At 44.8% G+C, this 14,698-nt stretch overlaps 1 protein-coding gene across 2 annotated transcripts in view; it reads left to right on the plus strand.

Moving 5' to 3' along the window:
* Positions 1 to 14,698, plus strand: part of BACH2 (BTB domain and CNC homolog 2) — a 349,262-nt gene that overhangs the window by 176,391 nt on the left and 158,173 nt on the right. For both annotated transcript variants that reach the window (XM_084779400.1, XM_084779401.1), the window contains one exon: positions 4,959 to 5,107. The gene's annotated coding sequence lies outside the window, so the exon portion shown is untranslated. The remainder of the gene's footprint in view (positions 1 to 4,958; positions 5,108 to 14,698) is intronic.

Genomic DNA, 14,698 nt, shown 5'->3' on the forward strand with positions numbered 1-14,698 from the left:
CATAAGATAACTTTGGTAGGGCTGGAGAGATGGCTCAGTGGTTAAGAGCACCGCCTGCTCTTCCAGAGGTCCTGAGTTCCGTTTCCAGCAACTGCATGATGGCTCAGAACCATCTAAAATGTGATCTGATGCCCTCTTCTGCCCTGCAGGTGTGCGTGCATACATAATAAGAAATAAATATTTTTTTAAAAAGATAACTTTGGTAAGAGAGAGAGAAAGGTCTTGAAAACAATTATTCCCAAAGCGTGGTGCTGCCATACTTGGTTGTTAGGCACTGTGCATTCCGGCTCAGCGCAAGCCAGAACTAATGCTCTGAGCACTCCATTTTCTGCTCTTTGTGTGACCCTGCATCCCAGGAAGGTGGGAAAAAGCCATTAGGGGAGGAGACTAACAGCAGGAGGACACTAGAGGAGCAGGGCTGTAAGTGAGCACCGAGCTACCTTTCTGTTTGGAAGAAATCCTTCTGCTAGTATGCGATCTATGGCGTGGGTGAGAGTGCCCCCACCTGTAGCCTCCTGGGGAAAGTAACTCATCACATCCTATTAAAGCCACTAAGATGCTCTTAGCTAAGAGATGAGCTGTCCAGGACAAGGAATGCAGTCAGCCTCACCCATACAACTTTCCAGAAAAACCAAATTGTTTCACAGCTAATTGGTACAAATGTTCCCTTGCCCACTGTTTAGAGCTGGAGACCCACTTGAACATTTTTATGACTGTTTATGTAATTAAATGCCATTTACTTTTCCCACCTTAAGAATGCAGGTCCTGCAGAGCCTTTCTTTTAAGTAAATTTAAGATTGTGCAAGAGGGAATTATGTACAGATAATTTCCCACACTTGTAGTATGCTACTTTATTTGGAAATGAATGACTAGAAACCATTCACATATCTACTTCTGAACTTCCCCCCAGCTTCCCTTAACAGTAAGTATGAAGAAATGAAAAAGGACGGCTGTCATGCTTGGCGTAGCTGTACCATTGCACATCAGCCACCCTTTTCCTAAGAACCGTCCAGCGAGCCACGCCATGTGTGAGGTCCTCAGAAATCAGTCTAGCTAGAAGATGCCATCAAGGCAGGAAGCCTTCAGGGTTCTCTGATCCACCTCAGAAGAGGTCACAGAGCTTACCGGCTGCGTAGAGGTGTTACGTGCTATTGTGTTGGTCCCTGGGCCTGAAAGACTTCCAAAAAACTGCAGTGTCCTATAGCTGCATTGTCCACTATCCACATTCAGCTATTTAACTTAATTTAACAGTTTCTTATCGTTACTAGCTAGCCTCCAGCTACCTGGTAGCCACACCGAGGCTGCTGTGCTGTGCTGTGCTGTGCTGTGCTGTGCTGTGCTGTGCTGTGCTGTGCTGTGCTGTGCTGTGCTGTGCAAATGCTGAGGTTTCTGTCTTCATAGAGAATTAAAGAAGTGGCCCCAGGACTTTTAAGAAGATCCTTTGTGACCATAGCATATACTGAACACAAAAGCCCTTTTATGTATCTGCTTGAGACTGGTACTCAAATAGCAGTCAGGCCACAGCAGCAAAATACCACTCAGCCATATACACGTTTGGTTATACCAGTTGTTAAAGTAGTGAAGTGTCTAAGTTAACAAAAACTCTGGCTCTCCACTGTTCTGACTGAGGCTTTAGAGGCACTGGTTATTTCCCTAAGGTTCCTAACCCCTTCTTCAGCCCAAGAAAATGAGTAAGCTAATGTCTGTCCCATCCTGGAAGGTGACAGGGCCTGCAGGGTGTTGCCCCAGCACTGTGGGCACCAGATTGGTGGCTGGTGCTTTTGGTTTCTTGGTGCCTTGGATTTGAGGAGGGGCCACTTCCTAAGAATCATTCTAAAGGCTCATGTGTCACTGTCATGGCTAGGTACCAAATGATAGAACCATCAGCCCCAAGAAGACCTTAAAAATCATTTCATGTCCTCCAAGAAATCAGGACCCAAAGAGTCGCTCAGTTAATTTGTGGCAAACTGAGAAATACAACTTAACCTGGTATGTATGTATGTATGTATGATGTATGTATGTATGTATTTGTATGTGTGTATGATGTATGTATGTATGTATGTATTTGTATGTGTGTATGATGTATGTATGTATGCATGCATGCATGCATTCGCTCATTTATTATCTCCCGCTTTCTGTGTCTTTCCTTCACTGTAAAATGGGGATTAATAATCTAATGCCTGTCAACATTGTTAATAAAAAGTAAGATGATCTTTAACATTAAATCTATATCTTATAATTTATAAAACTAAAAATCCAATCCACATATATGTGTAAATTCACATATATACAAATGTATTTTCCGCCTTATTTAATCCTAAGTAGAACCCTTTGTAAAGAGTTAAGCTCAGAGACTGAGCACCTGACCCATGTAGCAAAGCCACTGTGACACAGAGGGCTGTGTCTCTCAGGACTTAGGAACTATGAAGTCTTGTAAATGTATGGTAACAGAACCATGTGGCGTTGCTAGTTTTCGGCCTGTGGCATTTTGCAGTTCAGAAGTTAGTGATACTGAAAGTTATTGCTTTACCCAAGTGATGCAATTTTTTTTTTACACTTTGATAATCTGCCAGTTGCACAGACTTTGGTTCAGCATGGGCGGCTTTGAAGTATATTTTTAAAATGAGAGAATCCAGATTTGTAATTAGCTTTGCAAATGCTAGTTGTACAGTTTCAGCGTCTGAAGAGCTTCTGCTAAGTGTTCCTGTTACAAGTGGCAATTTTGTTTCTTATTCCCTCCCTGTCCCCAAGCAATTAGGAGAAACAAAGTCTGCTCTTTGAGGATCATTTCCTCACTACTTTATTTTTTTTTATACCCTATAAATTTGGTGAACTCACAAAATTAACTATATACCTGGTCGTGGCAAAAGAAATGTTTTATAAACCATTCTATTCATTTAGACTCCTAAGTATCATGAGAATGCTTCCCAGATTAGAAAGGATGTCACAATGAACAAATAGTCCACTTCTTGATACATCTTTGCTCTTTTGGTCCTTTTTTGTTTTAATCGTTGTAATAGGACAGCTAGGACTTTTATGGAAGATTACTGAAAGAGATGAGTTTAGTTCGCTCTCAAAATACAATAAAAAGTGTTCACACCTGATTTCTCAAATCTTAGCTATGTTAATTGTATGTGCTGAACACAGAGGTTGATTTTATGGATAAGACTGCTGTTGTACCCTTCCAGAAACAGTGGGGGGAGGAGGAGAGGTGGTCCTCCCCAGGGAGGAGCACACCAGTTGGTTTTCAAGTGCCATCTGGATAACCCTGAAAACTTATGTACAGGTAGCATTAGACAGACTGAACGGGTTATATTTAGGAATATACGTATGAGTGTATATATGTATATATACATGTACACATGCAATAACATTTAGTGAAAAAAGAGGCCATGAATTTGAAGGAGATTTTGGAGGAGTGTCTGGAGGGAGGAAAGAGAAGGAAGAAATGTTTTCATTAAATTATAATCTCAAAAATAAAAAATAAAATTAATTATTTTTTTAAGAAAAAAATTTAAAAGGAGCATGGGCTGTGCCTCTAAAGGACCCAGTTTCCAGCACCTACTTGGTGGCTCACAATTATCTGTACTCCAGTCTCAGGGGATCTGACACCATCTTTTGGCCTCCATAAGTAATTCACACAACTGGAATACATGCACATGATATATAGATATATATTCAAGAAAACACTTAAACACATAAAATAAAAATATATAGAACCTCAAAAAATTAAAGAAAAAACTTTTCAGGACACCTTTGAAATTCACATCACCAACCTGGTCATTGTTTTTCTAGGATCCCAAGGAACGGTCAGAAACTGAGACAACCTAATACTCCCATGACCCTTCAGTGTCACCTCCAGTGAAAGTGGAGGGAAACACCAATAATTCCTCATTTAAAGTATTATAACATTACAGAGATATTTGAAAGTATGTTTGTAATAACTGTAGCAACTTGGGGAAATGCTCACTCTCGAGCAACTCACATTTTATTTCACAATTAAATAAAAAATTATGAAAAAAATCTCCAAATATTATTGTATATCTGATAATAATACTGGTCCACAATCCAGTTGTGTGTGTGTGTGGTGTGTGTGTGTGTAAGCTTCTTTGGTAGAAAATCCTGGCCTGAATTAATGTGAGGTATTATTTTGTCCCAATTAATGCGTGACCCTCTATTTTTGCATAGAAACACAGCACTTCCTTAGCTGTGGGGGCACTTAACTTAGGTAAGAAGAGTAGTTGTAGGCCTATAAGGATAATATAGTGATAGTTACATCCTATACTCCCAAATCAAAAATAAATCTGAATGGCGTATTGTATCTAACCCCAGGAATTACACTGAAGGGGCTAGGAGCCTAAACCACAGACCACCCCTAGTCATTGATTGGTCAAGATTATCATTGCTCACTGTTGGTTGTTTTTTTTCCCTTATGCTCTACCTATGTTCTGCAGCAAACATTAGCTCATCATCAGAGAAGAGAAAACAAATAGTTCTGAAAGTCTGCTATGAGGATACGAGGTTGGGCTAGAGCCAACCAAATCAGACTGCTTTGAAAATGAACACATTTGAAGCATCACTGCCACTCAGAATCCACAAGTTAGTCATTTTCTTCTAGAATCCCTGCTAGTTAGGACATCCCCTTACTGAGTTTGTTGAAGAGAGCCTTCTGAGATGGAGCAGGAGATAATGGGATGGTTGGATACTGGCCGCCTCCAAGATGTCTGCTCAAGATGACACCTGATAAGGGGAGCTTGTCCGCCTGAGTAGAGCCCAGATACTGGCACCCAGGGGATTTGTCTTGCTCTGTCTATGTGGTTCGGTCGAGAGGAACACCAGAACCACAGTGGAGTACTGTATCGTTCGCTCATGGGTTGGAGTAGAGATTGTGAGGCGCAGGCGGGGGAGGCAGCACGTGCAGCACTTACTAAAGTAATGCGCTTTTCCTTTGGGTCTAGGTGGACACTCACTGATCTATCACAAGGCTGCCTCACCGAGCTTTGGGGTCCATGTCTGAATGGATTGCTGTAGCCTCCTCATCTCTTCCTCTGCCCAGCTACCGGCATCCTAAGACTCGAAGCCAGGACAGGATCTGGGGAAATTACATGTAAGTTTTTACTAAGATTTCTTTGCTTTAACTGAACAAGGAAGTGTGAAATGACAATACCAATAACCAAAATACACAAAAGCTACCTTTCTTTTAACGAAACATCACAAGAATTGTAACTGATGCAAGAAACAAGGCCTGGGGCCCTCGTTATTAGTGCCTCCCTAGCTCAGTGGTTCTCAAGCATTAGCTTGCATGGAATCACACCGGCTGTTCTGAGCCAGTAGATCTGGTGCCAAGCCAGCAATCTGCTTTACTAGCAGTTTCCAAGTGACAGTGATGTAGTTGCTCCAAGGCCCTCACTTTGAGAATCACTGCTTTAACTCAAGTGTGTTGGGGGGGGGATGTTGGGGGGAGCTGAATGGTGAAGGGAGGACACTCTATGCTTTAATATAAAGTACACTGAGGTGTAGAACCTGTACTCACCATATTGACATGTGTCTCAGAAAACAGCTTTGGGGTCTGCCCCGGCAGCTTCATCTCAAAAGTTCCGCCGTGATCACATGCTGGCTTTCCTCCTAGAATGCTGCCCGTTCTTTGCCCTTAGTCTTTAGGTCAGAATAATGGTGCAGCTATTAGCCTGGAGCAGTGGTCACAGTCCCTTGGCCGGTGTGCGTATCAGGATTGATACGTCAAAAGGGAAAGTCCTCCCTAGACCCTCAACCCCTGGGTTGGAGAATCCATTGCTCCTTTTCAAAGTAAATCTTCATGGTACCATTGCTCCCTGCTACACCAGATGCAACTGCGTTTACAAAAGGCACAAGGTGGGAGGCACATCTCCAGTAAATAACCCATCAACAACGCTCAGGTTAAATAATGGGTTTCCAAGGACTGCCTTACTTTCAGGTCAGCTCATCACTGTGTTAGCTTCCAAAAAGGCTAACTACGTCAATGCCAAAAACAAAGACAGTTTACTCTATATTGATTAAAAATAAAAGCAAGAGTTTGGCTAAAGACAGTTGGGTACGAGTAAGTGGACATTCAGCTCTGCACACATGCCTGTGAGCGTGTTGTGTGTTGCTGAGCTTTCGATGTAGACATGTTAAGTATTTTTTTCTTTTATTTCATTAAGTAAATGTAAACATAAAATTGTAATGATGGTACCATCCTGTCTAGGAAACATCTGAGAAATTGCTGAGCCTTTTAAATTTGTGGTAAAGCACCATGATTTATAACATTTTTCTTGGGTGCGGTATATGTCGCCACTCACTTGAGATTTCCAGTTATTTTATTCCAGCTCATCAGAATTGAGAATGGTTACCGTTAATAAGATAATTGTCACCCGACTGTGTCATGCTAAATGAAATAGGTTGGTGTTGTTGCTCATGCGAGGTGCCTGGCGTTGTCAAATCATACAATTCATAAGTAGAACCGTGGTTGCCGTCAGTGGGGGCGGAGGGCTGGGGTTCGTTGTCTAATGGGTACAGCATGTGGATTGGAAAGGTTATGCTTTGGTAGCTGACGTTGTTCTCTACACAGTAATGACCGTGCTCTTAATATCACCAAGCTGCGCATTTGAAAATGAGCACACCAGTATTTTCTGTTGTATTTTAACATGATTTTTAAAGTCAACTCAACAGCAGAGCTCACTCCTCCTTCCAAGAATGCTGACTCTTGAAATCAAAGCTACGGTTTGGGGGTGTGCAGTGGCACCTTACACTGCCCTCTCGTCCTGCTACTTTTTTCTCTTCCCCCAAACATAGTCGGCGGGGATGGGGGGAGGGGTGCCGGGGACGGGTTGTGGGGGGTGGAGACTCAGCTGCAGGGATGGAATCCTTGGTGAAGTGAAACACGTGACTAACTGAAGCCATCAAAGGAGTTTGCCATTGACGGTGACAGTGGCATAGTGGATGTTGTTGCCTTGCTGGGGTGAAAGGAGGGGTGCAGTGATCTCAGGGAGGTTGCTGGGCCAGTGCAGCCCAGAGCAGTATCATGGGGTTGTATGTCTGACTGTTGCTCCTAATAGGTCTGTCTTGTTTGGTGGAGGTGGGCATGTAAGAAAAGCCAGGGAAGACAGGCCTTCCTCCACCCAGTCACTGTACTGTGAAGAGAAGGCTGGGCATTATTAGGCCCATCAGTCACAGAACAGGTCAGGGAGTGACCAGCCTGCAGTCCCGTGGGAAGCACTGGATTTGTCCACCCAACTCTGCTTTTCTTGCTTCTTCTTGTTTCTAGAAAGACAGCCTGGGAGCGCAGCTAGCAGATTCTCATTAGAACTAGCAGCATGCTTTTTTTTTTTTTTCAGATCCGTGGTTGTCTTTAGACTTTATCTCTGGTACTGACCATATATAAAGACCCATGGACAGATACAGCTGGACAGTTTCTAGTTTTGTTAAACTAGATGGCTCAAAAGCTAATGTTCTAAATTACTGAATGATCCCCCTAAGCTGCTATGGTTATTTGTGTGTGTGCACACATACCCATACACGTGGAACTTTGGTTTAAAGAAATGGTATAACCAGAATAAAGACTCAATGAAACCCTTGGAACTCAAGGACAGCACATACCAGTCAGCCCCTGATCCTCACACCACATTTTTTTTTCAAACCTTCTTGGAAATTAACTCTATGTTTCACTTAGACATGGCAAAACTACAAAGATTTTTGACTCAAATGCTATTGGGAAGGTGGGGGTAGGGTGGGGGAACAGCAAAACCAAAGTTTTATCATAGAAAGGAAAAACCCAGCAACTCTAAGGGAGAAGAAACCAAGGGTGAATTCAGCTCTGAGATCCACGTGGACCTGCAGCGCCTGACCTTGAGTGAGGTGGTGTGATGTCATGCACCCCATGAGCGCTGGTGATGTCATTGCAGGGGCACATTGACACACTTTCCCAGAAGAGATCAGCAAACCGATACTAGACAAAATGACACAGAGAAAAACTACTGGAGCTCTCCTTGATGGCCATCCTGTTTCTTAGGGTCAGGCGTGCCTCATTCCCGATGCTGGCGTGTTTACTGAAGGCTTTGCTACCTGGAAGGTCCCTCGAGGAGCTAGCCTTCCAGCTCCCCACCCCAGCCCTTACACAGATGCACACACGCACGCACACATGCATGTACACACACACTCGTGCCCCAACATCCCACTTCCCTTTTCAGAGATCAAGGCTCGGAAAACAAGGTGGATCTGGTTTTCTGTGAGGGTAGGGTGGACCCTGGAGGGTGGTGGCAACTTTGGCCTCTTATGTGCTGAATCTCTGAGAATAATTAAGCGTGTTATAGTTCAATGTGGAAACTGCTTTGGCGGGACCTTCAGAAAAAAGGCACCTGCTGCTTGTCATTAACCAGAACACTGAAGCAAGCATCTCCTTGTCCTCTGGCACAAGGTCTCCCTGCACCATCATAGACATGGGCATAGGATAGAGAACAGCAGCATGTGTTTTCACTCACATTCTTGAGGGACTGTGTCACTTCCGGAATCAAGGGTGAGATGTTTTAGGAATAATCTGTCAGCTGTGATATCATCGCTTTCAGGAGTGACTCCACGGACCTGTGTGTTTGGCTTCCGCGGTCATCGGGGACCATCACACAGGTTTAGAGCCAGTACTGTTGGTTTGTTTTTAGAAGAATGTTTGATTTGATCATTTTAGAGCAGACTCTGTCCACAATTACATTCTATTCACAAGACCATCAAAACCAATTTTTTTTTTGCATGCATGCTAATAGTAAGGGGAGGTGATGTTGCAAACATGGGAAATGGGTTAATACATTAATCAAAACCTCCAGAGCCTTCCCTCTGGGTCTCCAAATAGGCTGAGCTGTATTGCAGTGCACAGTCCCCTACCAAGTCATAGCCTTAGCCACATAAATGCTTTATCGGCTTTTATTCCAATGGCCTCCAGCCTGCTGAGTGCTAAAGAAGTGACTTTGTGGGTGCACCTGTCACTAGTGAAATGACACTTCTCCCTACTGTAGGGGAATTCATGGTTCCTTTTTGTGGGTTCTTAGTCTCATTAACAAAAGATTTTTAAAGTGGACTCAGAGGCCAGCAAGGTGGCTCAGCAGTAGAAGACACTTGCCACTCAGCAGCCTCAGTGTGATCACTGGAACCTGCATGGTGGAAGGGAAGAGCTGACTCCTGAACGTTGCCCTCTGACCGCCACACCTGTACCACGGCACGAGCGCGCGCGCGCGCGCGCACACACACACACACACACACACACACACACCAAATAAATGAATAGGATTTTTTAAAAAACAGACTCAGAAGGAAGCCTGAGGGTCATTTTACTAGGGTTGAGAGAGAAACAACTGGGTGGGCAAGCCGCAACTCTCTGAAACCACTGGGAGGGGACGATGGGGAAGAGAGAAGTCCATGTTCAGCCGTAGCATTGCATGGCAGCGGGTTACAGGGGATGTCAGAGAAAGTGGGAACGTCTAGAGAGGGTCAGTGAAAGCATTCCCCAGACAACAGACAACAAGCAGGCCAAAGGGCTGGGGGAAAGCCCCCAGGGTGTTGGGCCACAAGGTACATAGCCTTTTGTAGGGCATTTTCTTAGCACTAGCCTGCCACTGCCACATTTGTATCTCACAGGCTTTTTTGGGGGGTGGGGGGCACTTGTTTTCTTTCTGAGATGAAACCCAGGTGAGGAAGGGCTTCCAGCCTTTCAGCGTGACCTGACTCCATTCATACGTTAATCTTGATGTGGCTATCTTATCACATGGGCTCCTTCCAGCTCACTGAGCCCTGGAAGGGCAGCTTGCCCTTCTAGGAACCCCATTCAGCCAATCACAAGAAGGCCTGGTGTCTGCAGCAGTCCTGGCAGAAAGTGCAAAGAGTGGGTATGTTAAGTTGTGTTGCTGCTCTTCTTCCCCAGGCCATTCTCCATAAGGCTCTGCAAGCTTGCTGGGTTATTGAAGCCCTCAGCTGCTGATTGGAAACTGTTGTGTCTAGAAGATTTTCCCGTTTTCTATACCTGATTGGCACCAAGTCAGATGATTATGTGAGTCCTGTGTATTAACTAGTCTAGTTTCTAGAAAAAGTCAGACTCCAAAGAGGATTGTTTCCTTTTGGCAAAGCAGAGGTAACTTTGTATCCCCTCTTGCCAAAGTAAAGTCATGGTGCACTGAACAGCAGATGCACACTGAAAAGCATGGCAGCCAGTTTTATCATGAGGGTCTCATTGTGTACTTCCACAGCTTAGACACACTGAACATGTGCTCCATCATGGATGGAATTGTCATTAGGCACATGTTTATCACACATGGTCTATAAAGTCACATAAAAGACCAATACTGGGGAGGCAGAGGCAGGTGGATCTCTGTGAGTTTGAGGCCAGGACAACCAAGCTACACACAGAAACCCTGCCTGGAAAAAAAAAAACAAAAAGAAAAGTCACATAAAAGAATAAAAACAAATGTCCTTTCTAATCTAGCTACAAAGGTAAAACTTAGCTATACTATATGTCCTGTGCATTTTTCCAAATTGTTTTCAGCCAACAACTCTAAATTCATGAGGAACACTTTGCAGGGACTATACTGCGAAGCTTGGTGTCACTTGAAAATAGCATCACTATGTACATCATTTTATAGGATGAAGATCTCCTTTTTTGTTTCCCTCCAAGGCCTATTACTCAGTCTGACACAGACACATGTGTGGACGTACAAATACCTTTATCAGGTGGAAGCTTCTTTCAACCATCATTCTCTTTCCTACATCTTAATTAAAATGTAAAGAAGAAACGCATAGGATGGACTTGCAAAGCCTTTGTAGCTCCTAGGATCATAAAAGAAAGATTGGCTTCCGTACGATGATGTTAGTGTTAGTCCCACCGACAGCTTCTGCTTGTTTTAAAAGTCGTAGTGCACAGTAAGCCAAGTAGATGGGGCACAGGAAGGCTGACATACTAGCCTCTTGCCCAACTCCTCATCTACAACCCAAACAACACACGCCCCAGTAAAGCTCAGTTCCATCCAAGTGTCTGCCTTCTCTTCTTCTGAACCAGGGTTTCCCCTCAGCTTTGCCTCCCTGCCACCCCACACCCAAAGCAATGTCTGTCCAGACCACTGGGCTCTGATGCATGGCTCTTGGTGTCTGTTAGTCCTTACCACCCTATAGGGTGGGCTTCTTCTTAGGGTTGGGGTGACTCCTCACTTAGCCAGTGTTAGGGAGGGACTAAAACACCGAGAAGACCCAGGTGAGACCCAAGGGGTTGCTTAAGGCTCGTGAGTAGTGCCATCCACGTTGCTCATCTTAGAGCAGGAAATGCTTAGTAAGGAGCCGCTGGGAGCAATTTGGCTTACAAAATGGGTCTTTGGAGATTTTTTTTTTTTTTTTGGTTTTTTTGAGACAGGGTTTCTCTGTGTAGCCTTGGCTGTCCTGGACTCACTTTGTAGACCAGGCTGGCCTCAAACTCACAGCGATCCACCTGCCTCTGCCTCCTGAGTGCTAGGATTAAAGGCGTGCGCCACCACGCCCGGCTGTCTTTGGAGATTTTTATCCTTCCCTGTATACGATGATAAGTTCCTTGAAAAGGCTGACTTCTTTGCATCCCCTCAGATCCGCTATGTCCTTTGTGGAACAAAGACTCTCTGTGGGTTGGTGTGGATACTTCTGTGGCTGTCAGTGGCAGGGGAACGAATGCGTGCATTCCACTTGATCTGTTGTGCCGCCTACACCCCGCAGTTGATGGCACTTCTGTAAATATCCTCAATTGTGTTTGATATCCGATTGGGTACAGGTGTGGGGAAGTGGCATACAGAACCTTGCTCCCCTCGGGGTGAAGGAGATGCGAATACTGATAATGAGAATTCGCCTCCTTCATTTTCGATTTGGTCACCTTGCTTCACTGAGTCAGAGCACCTGCTGCTAGGATGGGCACACCGAGACGTCTGAAACAGCCCCTCAGATCGCTGGTGACAGTATATGTGCATTTCTCATTACATTAACAGCTGCTATTTGTCGTATAATTTCAAGAGCATACTAAAGGTGAGTTAGCTTTGTCATTGACATTGAGATTAACTTTCTCTAACCCAGACTAGTGAAAACTAAAATGTTCCTCACCACATACAAGTTTTGCTTTCACTGTGCTCAGACCCTCCCATCTGTCACAGCACAGTCATTTGGTGTCTGATTTGGGGGCGGTGTGGTTGTTTCTCAGTGGTGTATGACCCACTTTTTCATAATACTTAATTGCCTGTGTTTTTACTATACAAGTCAGAATCTGACGAGAGTGGACTAAGGCCCCCAAAAAGATTTTCTGAGACTTCTCGTCAGCTCTAGGAGCAGCGTTATCAGAAGAAGGTCTTAGCCCCGCAGGGTGTGCGTTCACTACTATAGAGCGATGAGCTGGCTCCTCTGGTTTCTGGATAATGAGCAAGTGCACAGGTAATGACGGCTTCATCGTGGTTGGTTCCTTTTGTGTGTGAGTTGTTTTGCTGAGCTAGACTTTTAAAATATTAATCAATACCCACAATGCTTCTCTGCCGTGGTCGGGGAAGGGCTCAGAAGGGTCAGCATCTTCATGGGTACTTTGGGACCTTAACAACTTTTCCTTTAAAATCTGAAGAGATGGGAACCAAAAAGATACCTGTATTTTCTCCGTACCCCCAGCAGACATCTCTATGATTGTCTGTTGTTTTGTTTTTACGCTATCGAGATAGCGTCTCTGTAAGCACCGGAGACCTCACTCTGCGGTGACAGCCCGTGTGATTGTTCAAGCTTCATCAGCTTCTGGCCGGGGAGTGACAACCTGTGGTGAAAGCGGATAGAAAACGCATAGGAGGGCAGGGCCAGGGAGGGAGTAGTGTGTCTTGCTAGCCACTGGCCACCGAGGACTAAAAGCAGATGGAAGCCAAGTGCTGTTGGCTGAAGTTTGGCAAAAGCCGTTCCTCAAGGACTGACATCATGGTTGTTAAGTGGAAGATTTTTTTTTTTAATATCGTTGTTTCAAAACAAAACTTTGAAGGTGTCCCCTTGTCCCGATGTCACCTATCCTGATTCACAGGAGATGTTTTGGCGAACATTTATTTACCAGAGTCTGTCTGGCATGCGGCTCGTGGCAGACTCGCCTGCACACATACCGCCTTTGAGCATGCCCAGAGATAAGTCAACCTTGTTTTCCATGAAAGTCCTGATACAGAAAAAGAACGAAAGTACAAACAGTAACTGGAAAAAGTGTCACACATGTTAGCCACTTTGCATCCCTTGTTAGGACAAACCCTGGGCTGGGTTTTTTTTTTTTTTTTTTTTGTTTTTTTTTTTTTTTTTACATTCGTGAAGTTGTGCGGTGGTAGGTGGAGCAGTGTGGGTGGTTCAGAAAAAGTAGCGGTTAGAATAAGATTTTCCATTGATTGCCCTTTGTGCATGGCTAAAAATAAGATTCATACAAATCAGAATGTGTAGTGCAAGCAGAATCACTCTGTTAATTCTGATGACTGGCTTGCCCACATCTTTGCATCCGTCTGGTAAGTGGTATATTAGGAAATAAATGTCTCCATTTAAATAGCAAAGGCAACCAGGTTTTTTTTTTCTATTTGCCTGCACATGATAGTTTGTCATTTTCCTCCTCTAAAGGAAGAAAGGCATAATTCACACTTGTGCCAGTTGTGTTGGTGACGGGAGCGGCGAGATCCGTGAATATGTCTAAAGTGTACTGACTTGGCCTCGTTTGCCAGGTTGTTTTGCGGCGTCCCTCTTCAAGGCTTATTGCTAGAAAGTTTATTCTTATTAGCTCACAGAATACTGAGGAAAGAGTCGCTTAGAGTGGACACTGGCTGTGGTAGGGAGCAAGAAACAATGCCCAAATGTCTATGGGGAGGTGCTCCCCATAAACACAGGTGCTGGAGGAGCAGTTGGCCAAGTAAAAACTCCCCTCCATCTGGCCTCAGAAGTCTCCTGCAACCACAGTAAGTGATAACGTCTCAGTTTGTGGCTAGACGAAACACCAAAGAGAACTGGCGTCAGTGTTCACAGGGAAATTTGTACCTTAGTGATCCCAGAGCTGGTGCTGTCCCATTCCACCGACTGAAGAGCTGTGGCATTTCCAGAGAAGGAGTGTCTGCAGGCGCGCAGACCCTCTTGGTTTGATGCAGCCTGTGAAACAGATGAGTCAAGAGGGCAGTCTTGTTCAGAAGCCTCGGCAACGAAAGCGGCAAAGCGTGCGCCCCCTCCACTGTGGCAGCCCTCCCCATGCTCTGGCTGACGTGGGATGAGAGCTGTGGGAGAAGACAGACCCCTGCCCAAAGCTTAGCCGGGAGACCTGTGGTTGACCTGGACCAGTCTGCTTCACCTCCCTAGACCTGAGCATCTCTATCTGAAAATGGGAGAAGGTGCCGGACCTGCCCCCACCAGGTGCCTGTAGGATTTGATGAGGTAATGATGTAAGAGGCAGAGCCAGAGCTGTGTGCAGTGGGTGCTGCTGCTGTCATTCTCACTCCCGCTCCTGCATCTCAAGGATGTGCTGGAGCATGTCGGGGCATTTGAGGTTCTCCTGTATGCTTGTAGTCGAAACTTTAGGATTTAACTCACAAAGCGTCAACCTCTGGCTCCGTGTAGCTCATTCAGAGAGTGAGGGCATTTATAGAGCAGTTTGGATTTTGATAGTCTACTCAGGCTTGCCCGTCAGGCTGTTTTATTTTGTAATGACGTGGAC

The sequence above is a fragment of the Acomys minous genome (genome assembly GCF_964271855.1).
Source record: "Acomys minous genome assembly, chromosome: 1".
Lineage (NCBI taxonomy): Eukaryota > Metazoa > Chordata > Mammalia > Rodentia > Muridae > Acomys > Acomys minous.